The sequence below is a fragment of the Pan troglodytes genome, chromosome 22, assembly GCF_028858775.2.
Source record: "Pan troglodytes isolate AG18354 chromosome 22, NHGRI_mPanTro3-v2.0_pri, whole genome shotgun sequence".
Taxonomy (NCBI): Eukaryota; Metazoa; Chordata; class Mammalia; order Primates; family Hominidae; genus Pan; species Pan troglodytes.
Genome location: NC_072420.2, coordinates 26,252,932 through 26,270,045, shown reverse-complemented (window position 1 = coordinate 26,270,045; position 17,114 = coordinate 26,252,932). Strand labels below are relative to the sequence as shown.

The 17,114-nt window shown below is 37.1% G+C and overlaps 1 long non-coding RNA gene and 1 pseudogene across 2 annotated transcripts in view; both read left to right on the top strand.

The window, feature by feature from the left end:
- The window catches only part of LOC134806981 (uncharacterized), a 68,126-nt gene that overhangs the window by 30,329 nt on the left and 20,683 nt on the right, over window positions 1–17,114 (top strand). The window contains exon 6 of one of the 2 annotated variants that reach the window (XR_010154487.1): window positions 15,294–16,856. The exons of the other annotated variant lie outside the window; for it this stretch is intronic. This is a non-coding gene — a long non-coding RNA (uncharacterized LOC134806981). Of the gene's footprint in view, window positions 1–15,293; window positions 16,857–17,114 lie in introns of those variants that run through there. 2 annotated transcript variants of the gene reach the window in all.
- Window positions 14,394–14,486, top strand: LOC112206703 (small nucleolar RNA U13; annotated as a pseudogene).

Genomic DNA, 17,114 nt, shown 5'->3' with positions numbered 1-17,114 from the left:
GAAAACAGACTATTTGATTTCCCCCTTTTCAATTTAGTGTGCTTTAGTTCCTTCTCTTGTTTAATTGTTCTGGCAAGGACTTCTAGTACAATGTTAGATAGGAATGGTGACCCTGGGCATCCTTGTCTTATTCTAGTTCTTAGGAAAAATGTTTTCAGCCCTTTCCCATTTAGTATGATGTTAGCTGTAGGTTTGTAATCTATTGCCTTTATTGTGTTGAGGTACTCTCCTTCCATCCCTAATTTATTAGGAGTTTTTATAAAGAAGGGATGTTGAATTTTATCAAATGCTTTTTCTGCATCTATTGGGATGATCATATGGTTTTTATCCTTCATTCTGTTAATGTGGTGTATCATGTTTATTGATGTATCATGTGTATTGATTTGCATATGTTCAACCATCCTTGCATTCCTGGGATAAATCCCAGTGATAATGACGTATTATTTTCTTGGTGTATTGTTGGATTTGGTTTGCTGGTATTTTGTTGAGGTATTTTTTGTGTCTGTGTTGATCAGGAATATTGGCCTATAGTTTTCTTTTTATGTTGTGTCCTTCTCTGGTTTTGGTATCAGGGTTATGCTGGCTTCATTAAATGAGTTACGAAGAGTTTCTTCCACTTCAAATTTTTTGAAACAATTTGAGAAGAATTGATATTAATTCTTTAAAATTTTGGTAGAATTTAGCAGTGAACTCATCTGGTCTTGGATATTTCTTTACTGGAAGACTTTTTATTATGGATTCAATCTCATTGCTTGTTGTTGGTCTATTCAGGTTTTCCATTTATTCTTGCTTTAATGTTGGTATGTTGTATGTGTTGAGGAATTTATTCATTTTATCTCAATTTTTAAATTTACAGGTGTATAGTTGTTCATAATAGTTTTAATAATCCATTGTATTTCTGTGGTATCTGTTGTGACATCTTTCCTGTTTCTGATTTTTTTAAAATTTAGATATTCTTTCTTTTTTCTTAGGTCTAGCTAATGGTTTGTCACTTTTGTCTATCTTTTCACAAAGCCAACTTTTTGTTTTGTTAATCTTTTGTATTTTTATCTCAATTTCATTTCTGCTTTGATCTTTATTTTTTTTTCCTTCGACTAATTGTGGGTTTGGTTTATTCTTGCTTTTATAGTTCTTCGAGATGTAACATTAAGTTGTTTATTTGAAATCTTTCTAGTTTTTTTAGTGTAGACATTTATCACTATTACTGCCTCTTTTTTTTCTTTTTATTTTTTTTTCTGTTGCCCAGGCTGGATTGTAGTGGCATGATCTTGGCTCACTGCAACCTCTGCCTCTTGGGTTCAAGCAATTCTCATACCAGACTCCTAAGTAGCTGAGATTATAGGCACATGCCACCATGTCCGGCTAATTTTCATATAGTAGAAACGAGGTTTCACATATTGGCCAGGCCACCATGTAAGATGTGACTTTGCTCCTCATTCACCTTCTGCCATGATTGTGAGGCCTCCCCAGCCATGTGGAACTGTGAGTCAACTAAACCTCTTTCCTTTATAAATTACCCAGTCTCTGGTATTTTTTTTTCTTCTTTAGACAGAGTCTTGCTCTGTCACCTAGGCTGGGCTAATATTTGTATTTTTTTTGGTAGAGATGGGGTTTCACCATGTTGGCCAGGCTGGTCTTGAACTCCCAACCTCATGTGATCCACCAGCTTCGGCTCCCCAAAGTGCTGGGGTTACAAGCATGAGCCACCGTGCTCAGCCTAAACTTGCCTCTTAAGGCAAGTTTTGCTATCTCCCATAGGTGTTGGTATGTTTGGGTTCTATTTGCATTTGTTTCAAGGAATTTTAGAATTTCATCCTTAATTTCCTCATTCACCCATTATTCATGCAGGAGCCTGTTGTTTAATTGCCATGTATTTGTATAGTTTTGAATGATCCTCATTATTGATTTCTAGTTTTATTCTGTTGTGGTTAGATAAGATAGTTGATATGATTTCAATAAAAAAATTGAGACTTGTTTCATATCCTAACATGTGGTCAATCCTGGAGATTGTTCCTTGCACTAAGAAGAATATGTGTTCTGCAGCTATTGGGTAAAATGATCTGTAAATGACTATTAGGTCCATTTGCTCTATGGTGCATTTTAAATCCAATATTTCTTTTTTTGATTATCTGTCTAGATGATCTGTCCAATGCTGACAGTGGAGTATTGAAGTCCTTAACTATTAATATTATTGTATTGGGGTCTATCTGTCTGTTTCAATCTAATAATATTTGCTTTATATGTCTGAGTGCTCCAGTGTTGGGTGCATATATATTTACATTTGCTATATTTTCTTGCTGAATTGGTCCTTTTATTATCATATATTGCCGCTGTTTGCCTCTTTTTCACAGGTTTTTTGACTTGAACTGTTTTGTCTGATATATGTATAGCTACTCCTACTCACTTTTGGTTTTTATTTGTGTGGAATATCTTTTTCCATCCCTTCACTCTCAATCTATGTGTGTCTTTACAGCTGAGATGAATTTCTTATAGGCAGCATGTAGTTGGGTATTTTTTAAAAGAAATCTGTTCAGCTCATCTATATCTTTTAAATGGGAAATTTAATTCATTTACATTCAAGGTTATTATTGATAGGTAAGAACTTATTTGTGTCATTTTACTGTTTCTTTTTCTGATTGTTTAATATATTCTTTCTTTCTTCCTCTATTATTGTTTATTTTTATGGTTGGGTGGTATTTTGGTAGTGATAAGTTTTGATTCCTTTCTCTTTCTCTTTTGTGTATTGGCCTTCCTGGTGAGTTTTATAGTTTTGCATGTTTCATAATGGTGGTTACTTCATAATGGTTTTACTTCCAGATGTAAGACTCCTTTGAGCATTTATTGTAGGGCCAGTCTAGTGGTAAAAAATTCCCTTAGTTTTTACTTATCTGGGAATGATTCGATTCCTCCTTCATTTTTGAAAGATAGCTTTGCTGGGTATATAATTTTTAGCTATCTGTTTTTTTCTTTCAGTACTTGGACTGTAGCATCCCACTCTCTCCCAGCCTGTAATTTCTGCTGAGAAATCTATTGTTAGCCTAATGCATATTCTCTTATATGTGACTTGATGCTTTTTTTCTTGCTGTTTTTAGAATTCTTTCTTTGTGTTTGTCTTTTGACAATTTGACTATAATCTGCCTTGGAGGGGCCCTGTTTGATCTGAATCTATTTGAGGTTCTTCGAGCTTCCTTGATCTAGATGTCCTTCTCTCTCCCACAACTTAGGAAGTCTTCAGCTGTTATACTAATTTAGTAAATAAGTTTTTACACTTCTTCATACTTTTCTCCTTCTGTAACACCCATAATGTGAATATTTGTTTACTTACTGATGTCTCGTAAATCCTGTACATTTTCTTTTTTCCTTTTTAACTTTTTTTCTTTTTTTGTCTGCTTTTGTTGTTTCAAAAGACTGTCCCCAAGTTCAGAAATTCTTTCCTTTGCATGGTTTAGTCTGTTGTTGAAACTCTTGATTGTATTTAGGCATTTTATTTATTGATTCTTCAGCTCTAGGATTTCTATTTTTTTAAATATCTATCCCATTGTTGAATTTCTCATTCAAAGTATGAATTGTTTTCCTGATTTTGTTGAATTGTCTGTATTCTTTTATATTTCAATGAGTTTCCTTAAGATCACTATGTTGAATTCCCCTTCTGACATTTTATTTTCTTATGATTGGGGTCTGTTACTGAAAAATTATTGTGTTCATTTGGAGGTGTCATTTTTTTGTTTTTAATGTTTGATATGTCTCTATGTTGATTTCTGTGCATCTGGTGGAATAGTCAGTCACCTCTTCCAATTTTACAGGGTTTTCATAGGGAAAAATGTATTTCATGAGTCTTAGTGTGTCAGTTCAGTGGGGGTGAATTGACTTTAGTTTAAGGTGGGTACAGTAGTGTAGTCTCCATTAAGTTTTTTCGGTTGTAAACTAGGCTAGTGATGTTTGCAAGTGTCCCAGTAGCCTAGGCTAAGAGAATTTATGGTAGTGGTGGTGCAGCTTTGCTGGGGGTGGGTTTACTGAACTGTTTCTCAGGCCAGAGAAGCATTAATGCACACAGTGGTTGGCCAACTTGGCATTGGCTCACTTGGGTTGGGGTCATGGGGCTGTTACTTTGGCCAGGAAGAGCATGGTTGTGTAGTGGCTTGGCTGGCCTGGGGGCATACCTGCCAGGGGTGGCCTATGGATTGGGGCCTGGATGCTTTACATAGCTGTTTGACTATCCTGGGTGGCCCCTGGCCATGTTTCTCAGGCCTGGGACACAGGTGCATGTCAGCTTGGCTAACATGGGAGCATGTCTGCTAGAGGCAGATGGTAGGGCTACAGGCCTGGGAGGTATGTACAAGCCTGCTGTGTTAGCCTGGGGACATGCCAGTCAAGGACAAGAATGCCCACTCTCACCACTTCTATTCAACATAGTACTGGAAGTCCTAGTCAGAGCAATTAGGAAGGAAAAAGAAATAAAAGGCATCCAAATAGGCGAGAATGCAGTGAAATTGTCTGTTTGCGGATGACATGATCTTATATATAGAAACAATAAAGACTCCACTAAAAAAACTGTTAGAACTGAAAAACAAATCCTGTAATGTTGCAGAATAAAAAATCAACATACAAAATTTAGTAGCATTTCCATACTCTAATAACAAATTATCTGAAAAAGAAATTAAGAAGGTAATTTCATTTACAATAGCATAAAAATACTTAGGAGTAAATTTAACCAACAAGGTAAAAGATCTCTACAAGGAAAACTATAAAACATTGAAATAAACTGAAGACAAAACAAACAAATGGAGAGCTATACTGTGTTCATGAATTGAAAGAATGAATATTGTTAAAATGCCCACACTACTTAAGGTGATCTACAGATTCAATGCAATCTCTATCAAACTTTAAATATCACTTTTTACAGAAATAGAAAAAGCAATCCTACATTTTTTTTATAGAGCCACAAAAGACCCCAAATAACCAAGGCAATTTTGAGCAAAAAGAAAAAAGCCAAAAGGCATGACATTACCTTATTGAAAAATGCATTGCAAAGCTATAGTAATCAAAACAGCATGGTAATGGCATAAAACAGACACACTGACCAATGGAACAGGATAGAGAGCCCCAAAATAAATCCAGGCATTTATGATCAATTGATGTTTGACAAAGGTGTCAAGAATACACTGGGGAGAGGACAGTGTCTTCGAGAAATGGTAAAGAGAAAACTGGATGTCTACATGCAGAAGAATAAAATAGAATTCTTATATCACCCCATATACTCAAAGTGGATTAAAGACTTAAACGTATGACTTAAAATTGTAAAACTTCTGGAAGAAAACATAAAGAAAAGCTCTATGACATTGGTCTGGGCAATCATTTCTTGGCTATGACTTCAAAAGCACAGGCAACGAAAGTAAAAATAGACAAATGGGATTGTGCTAAACTAAAAAGTTTCTTTCTGAACAGCAAAGGAAACAACAGAGAGGAAGAGACAACCTATAGATTGTAAGAAAGTATTTGCATATCATACACCTGATAGGCTAATAGCCACAATATATAAGAAACTTAACAGCATGAAAACAAAAAACCTGATTTAAAATGGGTAAAAGACCTGCCTGAATAGGCATTTCATAAAAGAAGACATGCAAGTGGCCAAAAAAAAAAAAGTGAAAAACAAAAAAGCTCAACATTTCTAATCAGGGAAATTCCACTTAAAACCACAGTGAGATATCACCTTACACCTATTGGAATGGCTAGTATCAAAAAGGTGAAAGATAACAAATGCTGGAGAGGATATGGAGAAAAAAGAACCTGTGTACACTGTTAGCGAGAATGCAGATTAGTACAGCCATTATGAAAAACAGTGTGGAGGCTCCTCAAAAAACTAAAAACAGAATTACCATATGATTCAGCAATTCCACTGCTGGATATATATCCAAAGGAATTAAAAACAATATGTCAAGGAAATATTTGCATCCCCATGTTAATTGCAGCATTATTCACAATAGCCAAGATATGAAAACAACCTAAGTGCCCGTCAATGGATAAATGGATAAATAAAATGTGGTATATATACACAAAGGATTATTATTCAGTCTTAAAAATGAAGGAAACTCCGTCACTTGTGATGATGTGGTTGAACCTGGAGGACATTATGCTAATTGAATAAGCCAGGCACAGAAAGAAAAATACTGCATGATCTCACTTATAAGTGGAATCTAAAAAAGTTGAACTGGGAAATAGAGAGTAGAATAGTGGTTACAAAGCCTGGAGGGCTGGATGGATGGGGAAAGGGGAGATGTTAATCAAAGGGTGCAAAGTTTCAATCAGACAGGATTAATAAGTTCTAGTGATCTATTGCATGGTCTGGGGACCACAGTTAATAATAATGCATTGTATATTTCAAAATTGCCTAAAAAGTCGATTTTACATATTCTCATTACAAAGAAATAATAAATATATGAGGTGATGGCTATGCTAATTAGCCTGATTTGATCATTCCATAATGTATATATTTATTATAACATCCCATTTTACCCTATTAATGTATGTAATTATCTGTCAATTACAAGTACAATTAAAAATGTTTTAGCTTTTTTTTAGAACATGAAGTTAAATGTTGTCAGCAATGTTTCATAATTTTTATTTTAGAGGTTTTGTTTAACTTTTCTTAGGTTTATTTCTATTCCTAAGCATTTTATTTATGGTGCCATTGTGAATTTTAAAAAATTTTATTTTCTAATTGTTGTTAATATAGGAGAAACATGATTGATTTTCATATATTATTCTTGTAGCTAGATGTTTTATTAAGTTTACTTAATAATTCTAATGGTTTGTAATAGTTTAAAAAATTTTCTGTGTATACAACCATGTCATCTGCAAATAATGACCATTTTACTTCTTTCATTCTAATCTTTATACACTTTCCCACCCTTGCTTTATTGCATGTATTCGAATTTAAATATTAAATGGAGGTGGTAATAAGTAGACATCTTTGTTATGTTTCCCTACCATATCGTATCTCACTAGGAAAGCATTCACTATTTCACCATTAATATAATAGTAATGTAGGTAATGTGTAGATGTGGTTTTATCAGATTATCAGATTAAGGGACTTTTATTTACCTGATTAGGAATTTTTCATTTAATTCCTTTTCTTTTTTTTTTTTTGCTGTCAGTTTTTATCATGACCAAGTGTCACTTTTTGTCAAATGCCTTTTCTGCGTCCTTTGATATATTCATTTCCCTCCCACCTTATTCTGTCAATATGTTAATTTATATTGATCAGTGTTCAAATGTTAAAACAATCTTGTGTTGCTGAGATAAATTCCACTTTCTCTTGCTGTATTATCTTTTTTATATATTATTTGACTCTACTTGCTATTCTTTTTTTAGGATTTCTGTATCTACATTCATGAGGTATATTGATCTTTACTTTTCTTGCATGTATCATCATTATGTTAGCTTCGTAAAATGAGTTGAGAAGTGTCCCTTCTTTTCCTAATCTCTGAGTGTGTGGGTTTGATATCATTTCTTTCTTTAATGTTGATAAGAGTTCTCTTGGGTCTGGAGTTTTCTTTGTGGGATAGATTTTTGTCATTGTTGTTGTTGAGACAGGGTCTCACTCTGTTGCCCAGGCTGGAGTGCAGTGGCATGATCATTGCAGCCTTGACCTCCCATGCTCACGCATTCCTCCCACCTCAGCCTGCCAAGTAGCTGAGACTACATGCACATGCCACTACACGAGGCTAATTTTTAAAATTTTGTAGAGATGGGGTCTCCTTATCCTGCCCAGGCTTTTCTTGAACTCCTGGGCCCAAGTGATCCTCCTGCCTCCACCTCCCAAGGTTCCAGGATTACAGGCATAAGCCACTGTGACCAGCTAGCTTTGGGGAAAAGTTTTAAATGATGGATTAAATCTACTCAAAGTCAACATGATCAGTTTTTTTGAACACCCCTCTTTTATGGTCACACAGCATATATTTTCACTTTCACAAATTAAAAAAAAAAATTTACTGCACTGGTTTAGTCCATTCTCACACTGCTATAAAGAAATGCCTGAGGCTGGGCATGGTGGCTGATGCCTATAGTCCCAGAACTTTGGGAGGCCAAGGCAGGCAGATAACCTGAGGTCAGGAGTTTGAGACCAGCCTGGCTAACATGGCAAAACCCCGTCTCTACTAAAAATACAAAAATTAGCCAGGTGTGGTGACATGCACCTATAATCCCAGCTGCTCAGGAGGCTGAGGCACGAGAATCACTTGAACCCAAGAGGCGGAGGTTACAGTGAGCTGAGATCATGCCACTGCACTCCAGCCTGGGTGACAGAGTGAGACTCCGTCAAAAAAAAAAAAAAAAGAAGAAATACCTGAGACTGGATAATTTATAAAAGAAAGATAAGATGTTTAATTTGCCCCTGATCCCACAGGCTGTATAGGCAGCATGATGCTGGCATCTGCTTGGTTTCTAGGGAGGCCTTGGGAAATGTATAATCATGGCAGAAGGTGAAGGGAGAGCTGGTACTTCACATGGCTAGAGTAGGAGGAAGAGAGAGAGGTGGGAGGTGCTACAAACTTTTAAACAACCAGATTTCATGAGAACTCACTATGATGACAACAGCACCAAGTGGGGGTGGTGTTAAACCATGAGAAACCATCCCCATGATCCAATCACCTCCCACCAGGCCCCACTTCCAGCTTTGGGGATTACATTTCAACATGAGATTTGGGTGGGGACACTGATCTAAATTGTATCATGTAGTATTTGAAACCTCACATGTATATTTGAACCCAGCTTCCATTATGTGTCTGAATGACCTGAAAAGAGCAAAACTAACACTGCTGAGGAAGAGGAACATTTTCTAAGAATGTCTGAGCAGATTAGTTAATTAAGTCAGCTTTTAATGTATTCCTGTGATGTGTCAGCTACGGTGCTAGCCGGTGGTACTACTTCTCAAAACAGAGTGAAGTCCGTAGATACTTATGCAAAATAAATTTTGAAACAATGTCACACACATACACTGGAGACACCTGTTAACCCAGCAGGGCTGAAAAGACTTTGCTGAGGAGTTAGTATTTGGGTTGGACCTTGAAGGATTAGTAAGAGTTCACCAGTCAGGGAAGGGAGGAAGGACTAGACAGATGGTATGTTATATTATATGCAGAGGCATGGTCGTGGGAAAAGGTAAGATGTGTGAAAAAGAGGAATGAGCTTGGTGTTAAAGGAGATTAGAGTACTTGGGGGGACAGCCATGAGAGTTGTTGGTCTAAAGAAATATTGGGACTTTCAGGAAAGACGTTTGTTTGTGGTGTAATAAGTTGAATTCTATCCAGCAGGCAGTGTACAGTCAGTCACCAGTGGATTTTAACCAATGAACAGACATTATTAAATCTCTGTTTTATAAAGTTACTCTGGCCATTGTGGGGAAGATATATTTGAGTGGAGAGAGACCAGTGGAAGATCAAAATATATGGTGTACAACCAAACAATGAAAATTACTGTATATAAATATCAAGGGATAGTTCGTCTCACTGAAATTATATGAGAACTAAATATTCAGTACCCACGTTTTTTAATACTTGAATACATAAACATTTTTGTATGTTTATCTAACTTGTATTTGAGTTGATTCAGTTTTACAATGGGCTTGGAAAGACCTCACTGTTGGGATTATATTTGTCAGAGCTCAGTCAGGGAAAACGGTCACGAAGATCATCATGAGATAAGGGGTCGATTATAGGATCTCTAGTAATTGTGGGTGCATTAGTCCATTTTTACACTGCTATAAAGATACTACCTGAGAATGGGTAATTTACAAAGGAGACTTAATTGACTCACAGTTCCACATGGCTCAGGAAACTTGCAATTATGGCAGAGGGTGAAGGGAAAGCAAGGGCCTTCTTCACAAGGCAGCAGAAGAGAGACAAAGAGCGAAGGGTGAAGAGCCCCTTATAAAACTATCAGATCTCATGAATGCTCACTCACTATCATGAGAACAGCATGGGGGGCACTGCCCCCATAATCCAATCACCTCATACCAGGTCCCTGCCTCAACACATGGGGATTACAGTTTGAGATCAGATTTGGTTGGGGACACAGAGCCAAACCATATCATTCTACTCTGGCCATTCCCAAATCTCATGTCCTTTTCACATTTCAAAACACAATCATGCCTTCCCAACAGTCTCCCAAAGTCTTATTTCAGTATTAACCCAAAAGTCCAGTCCAAAGTCTCATCTGAGACAAGGCAAGTCACTTCCACCTATAAGCCTTTAAAATCAAAAGCAAGTTAATTACTTCCTAGATACAATGGGGTTGCAGGCATTGGGTAAATGTTTCCATTCCAAATGGGAGAAATTGGCCAAAACAAAGGGGCCATAGGCTCCATGTAAGTACGAAACCCAACAGGGAAGTCATTATATCTTAAAGCTCTGGAATGATCTCCTTTGACTACATGTCTCACATGTAGGTCACACTGATGTAAAAAGTGGGCTCCGACAGCATTGGGCAGCTCCATCCCTGTGGGTCTGCAGGGTATAGCCACCATGGCTGCTTTCACAGGATGACATTGAGTGCCTGTGGCTTTTCCAGGTGCATGGTGCAAGCTGTCAGTAGATCTACCCTTCTGGGGTCTGTAGGATGGTGGCCCTCTTTTCACAGCTCCACTAGGAAGTGCCCAAGAGGGGATTCTGTGTGTGGGCTCCAACCCCACATTTCCCCTCTGCATTGCCATAGAAGAGATTCTCTATGAGGGCTTTGCCCCTGCAACAGACTTCTGCCTGGACATTTAGGGGTTTTCATACATCCTCTGAAATCTAGGCAGAGGTTCCCTAAGCTCGATTCTTGTCTTCTATGCACCCACAGGTCCAACACCACTTGGAAGCTGCCAAGGCTTGGGGCTTGCATCCTCTGAAGCAACAGCTGAAGCTGTACTTTGGCCCCTTTTAGCCATGGCTGGAGCTGGAGCAGCTGCCTTGCAGGGCACCATGTCTGGAGGCTGCAAAGAGCAGTAGGGCCCTGGGCTGGCCCAAGAAGCCATTGTGCTCTCCTAGGCCTCTGGGCCTGTGATGGGAGGGGCTGTCTTGAAGGTCTCTGACATGCCCTGGAGACATTTTCCCCATTGTCTTGGCTGTTAATATTCAGCTCGTTGGCTTGAATTCCTCCTCAGAAAATGGGGTTTTCTTTTTCACCACATGAACAGGCTGCAAATTTTCTAAACCTTTATGCTCTGCTTCCCTTTTAAACATAAGTTTCAATTTCAAACCATGTCTTTGTGAACATATATAACTGAATGCTTTCAGAATAAGCCAGAATTGACCTCTTGAATGCTTTGCTGCTTGAAAGTTCTTCTGCCAGATACTTTAAATCATCTCTCTCAAGTTCAAATTTTCACAGATCTCTAGGGCAGGGGCAAAATGCTGCCAGTCTCTTCACTAAAGCATAGCAAGAGGGACCTTTGCTCCAGTTCCCAATGAATTCCTCATCTCCATTTGAGACCACCTCAACCTGGATTTCCTTGTCCCTATTACTATCAGCATTTTGGTCAAAACCGTTCAACAAGCCACTAGAGAATTCCAAACTTTCCCACATTTTTCTGTTTTCTTCTGAGCCCTCCAAACTATTCCAACCTCTGCCCATTACTGGTTCCAAAGTTACTTCCCCATGTTCAAGTGTCTTTATAGCACTGCCCCAATTCTGTGTATTAGTTCATTTTTACACTGCTATAAAGGTACTACCTGAGACTGGGTAATTTATAAACAAAAGAGGTTTAACTGATGTATAGTTCCTCATGGCTGGGGAGGCTTCAGGAAACTTACAATCATGGCAGAAGGTGAAGGGGAAGAAAGCACCTTCTTCACAAGGTGACAGGAGACAGAGAGGGTGAGGAGGGAAATGCCAAACACTTTTAAAGCATCAGCTCTCATGAGAATTCCCTCACTATCACGTGAACAATATGGGGGGAGACTTCCCCCATGATCCAATCACCTCCCACCAGGTTCCTCTGTCAACAAATGTGGATCATAATTCAAGATGAGATATGGGTGGGTACCCAGAGCCAAACTGTATCAGGCACTTTGATTTTACACTTCTTTCATTTTGTTTGGAACTCAGACAAGATTTGGAGCTTTCTTCTTGTGACCTTAGGTGACAAACATATATTAGGATCACTGATCATAAAGATGGCATGAACTTGAGTTTCTGATGACATTATGGGGCTTCTCTTTCAGCTCTGCACTAACTACTGACTTTTCCTACATCAGAAAAATAAAACCCCAAATGTGTGACTAGTAGCTGAATTTCATTTCTAACTGACGGGAGTTGGGAGGGCAGGGAAGCGTTGGGAGGGCCTTTCTAAAGCAACAACACAATTGTGAGTGCCTCTCAATTATTAACTAATAGTACCTCTCAATCATTAGTGTACATACAAATTACCAGGGGACCTTGTTAAAATACAAATTCTGATTCAGTAGGTGTGGAATGATGTCTGAGACACTGCATTTCTAACAATTCTCATGTGATACTCTTGCTGCTGGTTTCTGAACCCACTTTGAGTAGCAGCAAGGATCTAGAACACCACTATCCTGCCAGTTGAACCAACGAATGTTATCAATTTCCTGATTGTAAATGTACCCTATTTTCTTGTACCTCAGCTACTTGAAGCTTACCTGCTTTGTTTACTGCATCATTCTATCATATTTAATCGTAAAAACACAAAGCAAAAAGAGTTGAAAGAATAGATCTATCTACTAAAATAAGGATGTTTCCAACACGAACTGCAAATCCATCAAGGCCAATTTCAAAGCATAATGATAGGCAGCTCGCATTCCGAAATTAATGAAAAGGAAGCTTAAGTTCCTCTCTGTAATGTTGTTCTCTGCATAGCCTCATTGTGCACATCCTCTTGAGACAGTAATAGAGTTCTTGGGGCTAGGGTTTTCACTGCACATCTGCCTTGGGAATATTCAGCTTTCCTTAGTTCAATTATATTTAGGACATGCTCTGAATGAGCAGCTAAAGTAATTTCCACTTTTATGATTGCTGGCTAGTTGTTTGAATACTCCTGTTGCTCTTCTGGAAGTAATGGGCATTTTGAGAGAAAGTAGAGGCCAATATTTGCCAGAAACATTAGACAATTAGGAAGAAAAAGGTGTCCAAAGAAATCCAGGGTTCTTCCCAATGCACTTTCAGATCTTCTGATATTTCCTTCCTCTGTCTAACATGAATATTACATCCCAGCTGGTCTTACCTGCTTGCCATTGCCTGAACACAAATGATCCATTCCCACCTCTGCTCATACAGCTCATACTGTTTTCTTGACATACCCTCACCCACTAACTTCCCATACCGGTAATCATTGCTATCCAGTGTGGGCCCTTATTATATCAGGCTGTGGGTTATATGCAGAACTCAGTTTAATTCTCAAGCAATCTTACCAACTAGGTATTATGGACTGAATCCTCAATTCATATGTTGAAGCACTAACCCCCAATGGGATGCTATTAGGAGGTGGAGACTTTGGGAGGCAATTAGGTTTAGATGAGATCATGAAGGTGGTGTCCCAACTTTTTTTTACTCCTTATGCTTGAGGAGCAATTAAGGACTTAGCAACAAGTAAATCCACAACGTATTTCAAATGCTGCAATCCTTTGGATCACTAAGACCTCCTTTGATTTTTCATGAAAAACATCATCCTATGCCAGTCAATACAAGCAATGAAAGTTGAAATTGAGAAAAATCTGATAAAATGTACATTTCAGATTTGTCTCAGATAGATGCTTATCTCCAAAAGCTAAGTTTTCACTTTCTTTCTCCCTTGAAGTCAAATTGTTTTGTAATCTTTGATATGTTCAGAGCCCATAGAATCATGTTTGTTTCTCTAGCCAATGTTTGGACATAAAACCTTCAGATAAAGTTTCTGTAGTGGTAAAGGAAGAGGTGGAACTGTGCAACATTTTCAAATGAATGAGTCTGACTAATGAAATTTGGTGCATAATTTAAACAAAATTATGATATAATGGTGGGAGGGGATATTAGTTATGTTTTTGGTAAGTAATAAAACTGATGATTTTTTTAATACAAGAGATATAAACATCTGAGGACAAGGAGAATATTTTTGTCTTAATTTTTTGCTCCCAATAAAAAGCTATTTTATCATTTTTCCTAAAATATAAACAATCATTTTTGTTCTAATTGGATAAACAACTTTCTGGAAATTTATATAAAAGCACAGAAATATAAGCTTCACTTGTTAAAAATAACATTTTTGTTAGTTTATTATTACTAAGCTTATGATCATAATGGAAATGTCAAAGGATGCAGACTGACAGAAAAAGACCTACATTTTGGAGCATGTGCTTTCAGACGCTTCACTGTAATATTATTTTGTTGTTGATTTGTTTTACTTTTATATGTTGATCCTTTTGTAGTTCATAAGTGTGATGCTTGGGTCTTCCCATTCATGTGTGAGATGCACTTCACTCAAACGTTGGCACATTACCCATACGATGTGGAAAAAAATAAAACCTTTTACATGTTAATCAGTACCTATCTACAACATACTTTTAATTGACTTTACAGCACTTCATTATGTGGGTGTACCTTAACTTATCACTTTTGCTGAACATTTAGGTTGTTAGCAATTTTGCTGTTGTATACTCTGCTATAATGACAATTTTTATAGCCTATTTTTTACATTTTAATATTTATTTTTATATAAGCTACATCTAACATTTCCTTAGTATGTTAACATAGAGTTACTGGGTCAAAGAACACTACTAGAATTATTTCCTTAAAAAATAGATGTAGACCATGGAATACTATGCAGTCATAAAAAAGGATGAGTTCGTCTCCTTTGCAGGGACATGGATGAAACTGGAAACCATCATTCTCAGCCAACTAACACAGGAACAGAAAACCAAACACCACATGTTCTCACTCATAAGTGGGAGTTGAACAATGAGAACACATGTACACAGGGAGGGGAACATCACACACTGGGGCCTGTCTTGGGGTGGGATGCTAGGGGACGGATAGCATTAGAAGAAATACCTAATGTAGATGATGGGTTGATGGGTGCGGCAAACCACCATGGCACAGCTATACCTATGTAACAAACATGCACGCTCTACCCATGTATCCCAGAATTTAAAGTACAATTTTAAAAAGTAATATCTCCATTAAACTATGTGTGAGTTCCTTGGGGGCAGGATTACTATCTTATTGATCTCCGTATTTTTAATCTGATGAAAAATACTTGATGTAAGATGGACACATTCTAATCACGTAATCCCTTAAAAGCAGATAACTTTCTCTAGCTGCAGGCAGAAGAGGTGCAGTAGAAGGAGAAGTGAAGGAGATTCCAAGTGTAATAATGACTCAAAGCACACTAGCTTATCTGGAGATGGAGGAATTCAGGCCACCTTACGTCCCTGAGAGAGGCTCTTGGTTCACAGCCTACAAGGAAGCAAAGACTTCACCTCTGAAGCCCAAATACCTGGATTCTGACAGCCAACCTGAATGAGCTTGGAAGAAGATTCTCCCTCAGAACCTCTGAATACTAGTCCAGCTTGCCAACAACTTGATTTCAGCCTATAAAACCCAGGCCAGAGAAAACAGCTGAGCTCACCAGACTTCTGAGCTACAGAACTGTGAGATAATAAATTTGATTGGTTTAAGTAGCCAAGTTTGTGGTTATTATAAGGTAGCAATAGGTCATAAATACGTCATACTTTACATCAAAAGACCCAATTGGCTGAACAATGTTTAAAAACATTTATTCCTAACTCAGAAGGCAGGACAATGAGAAATTATTATACTCTAATATTTTACCTGTCACATTGGGAAATATATAAAAAGAAGTTGTGGTAGCAAAATTCATTGCTTCATGGTATTCACCGTGATATTTCAAAAGAACAAGCTAACCATTTTTCTAAATGCTACAATCTGACAAAATCATAAATATAATCAGATCCTGGCTTGATTTAACCACATATAGTGAGAATTGGATTTGAATGAAGGTATAGATACTCTAAAGTAGCTCAGATGATTTGTCATTATAATTTGTTGTTATTTACTTTCTCTGTCATTACAACCTCTGTTTAAAGAATCTGGTTTTTAAAATCTTGGTTTAGATAAGCAAAAATAATATCTAGAGTAGGTAAGCCTTCAGAAAAATGAAAGCATTCATGAGCCCCTGGTGGGCATATAAATTGGTCCAAAGTTTTGGGGGAGTAATTGGTGATACATTTCAGAAGTCAGGATAATGTACTTGACTTTTAACCTAAAATTCCACACCTATTTTTTTTTGAGTAATGTATTTTATTCTACTAATTTATTGAAGTTTCATATAATACAAATACAAGAACAAAAGGATAATAATTTAACAAAGCAAAAAGAATACTAGTGCTTTCCTTTTATTTAATGGATGGAAAATAACTTTAGGGGCATTAAAATCTTGCCCGACTTACACAATCAACATTATGATTCATTGACATCTTGCATTAATGATCTCACAACATAGAATTTCTTAATTTCATTCTTGTGCTGATCTCAAGGGAAAGTTGAAGGTAAGGGAATGGACTCCTTGACTCAGCCCTGGCACATACTAATCTATTTTCTGTGTCTATATTTTACCTGTTCTGGATATTTCATATGAATAGAATCATACAATATGTTGTTTAACTTAGAAAAATATTTTCAAGGTTCATCCATGTTGTAGCAGGTATTAGTACTTCACTTCTTTCTGTCACCAAGTAAGTATCCATTGTGTGAATACACCACATTTTATTTATCCATTCATCAGTTGATGGACATTTGAAATTTTTCCACTTTTTTGCTATTATGAATAATGCTGGCATAAACATAAAAATTTTTGAATATACATATGGGTTTGTTTCTCTTGACATATTCCTGGGAGTAGAATTATTGGGTCCTATAGTAACTTATATGATTAACCTTTTCAAGAACTGCCAAACTATTTTTTAAACTGGTTGCACCCTTTTAAAATTCCTCCCGGAACATTTCAGGGTAATCTATACATTTTTTAAGGTTACATTGTGTGCCTATGCCATGGCTTTGTATATAATGGACAACTACTGAATATTGTTGAATGAACCAATGAATGATAACAATGAAAA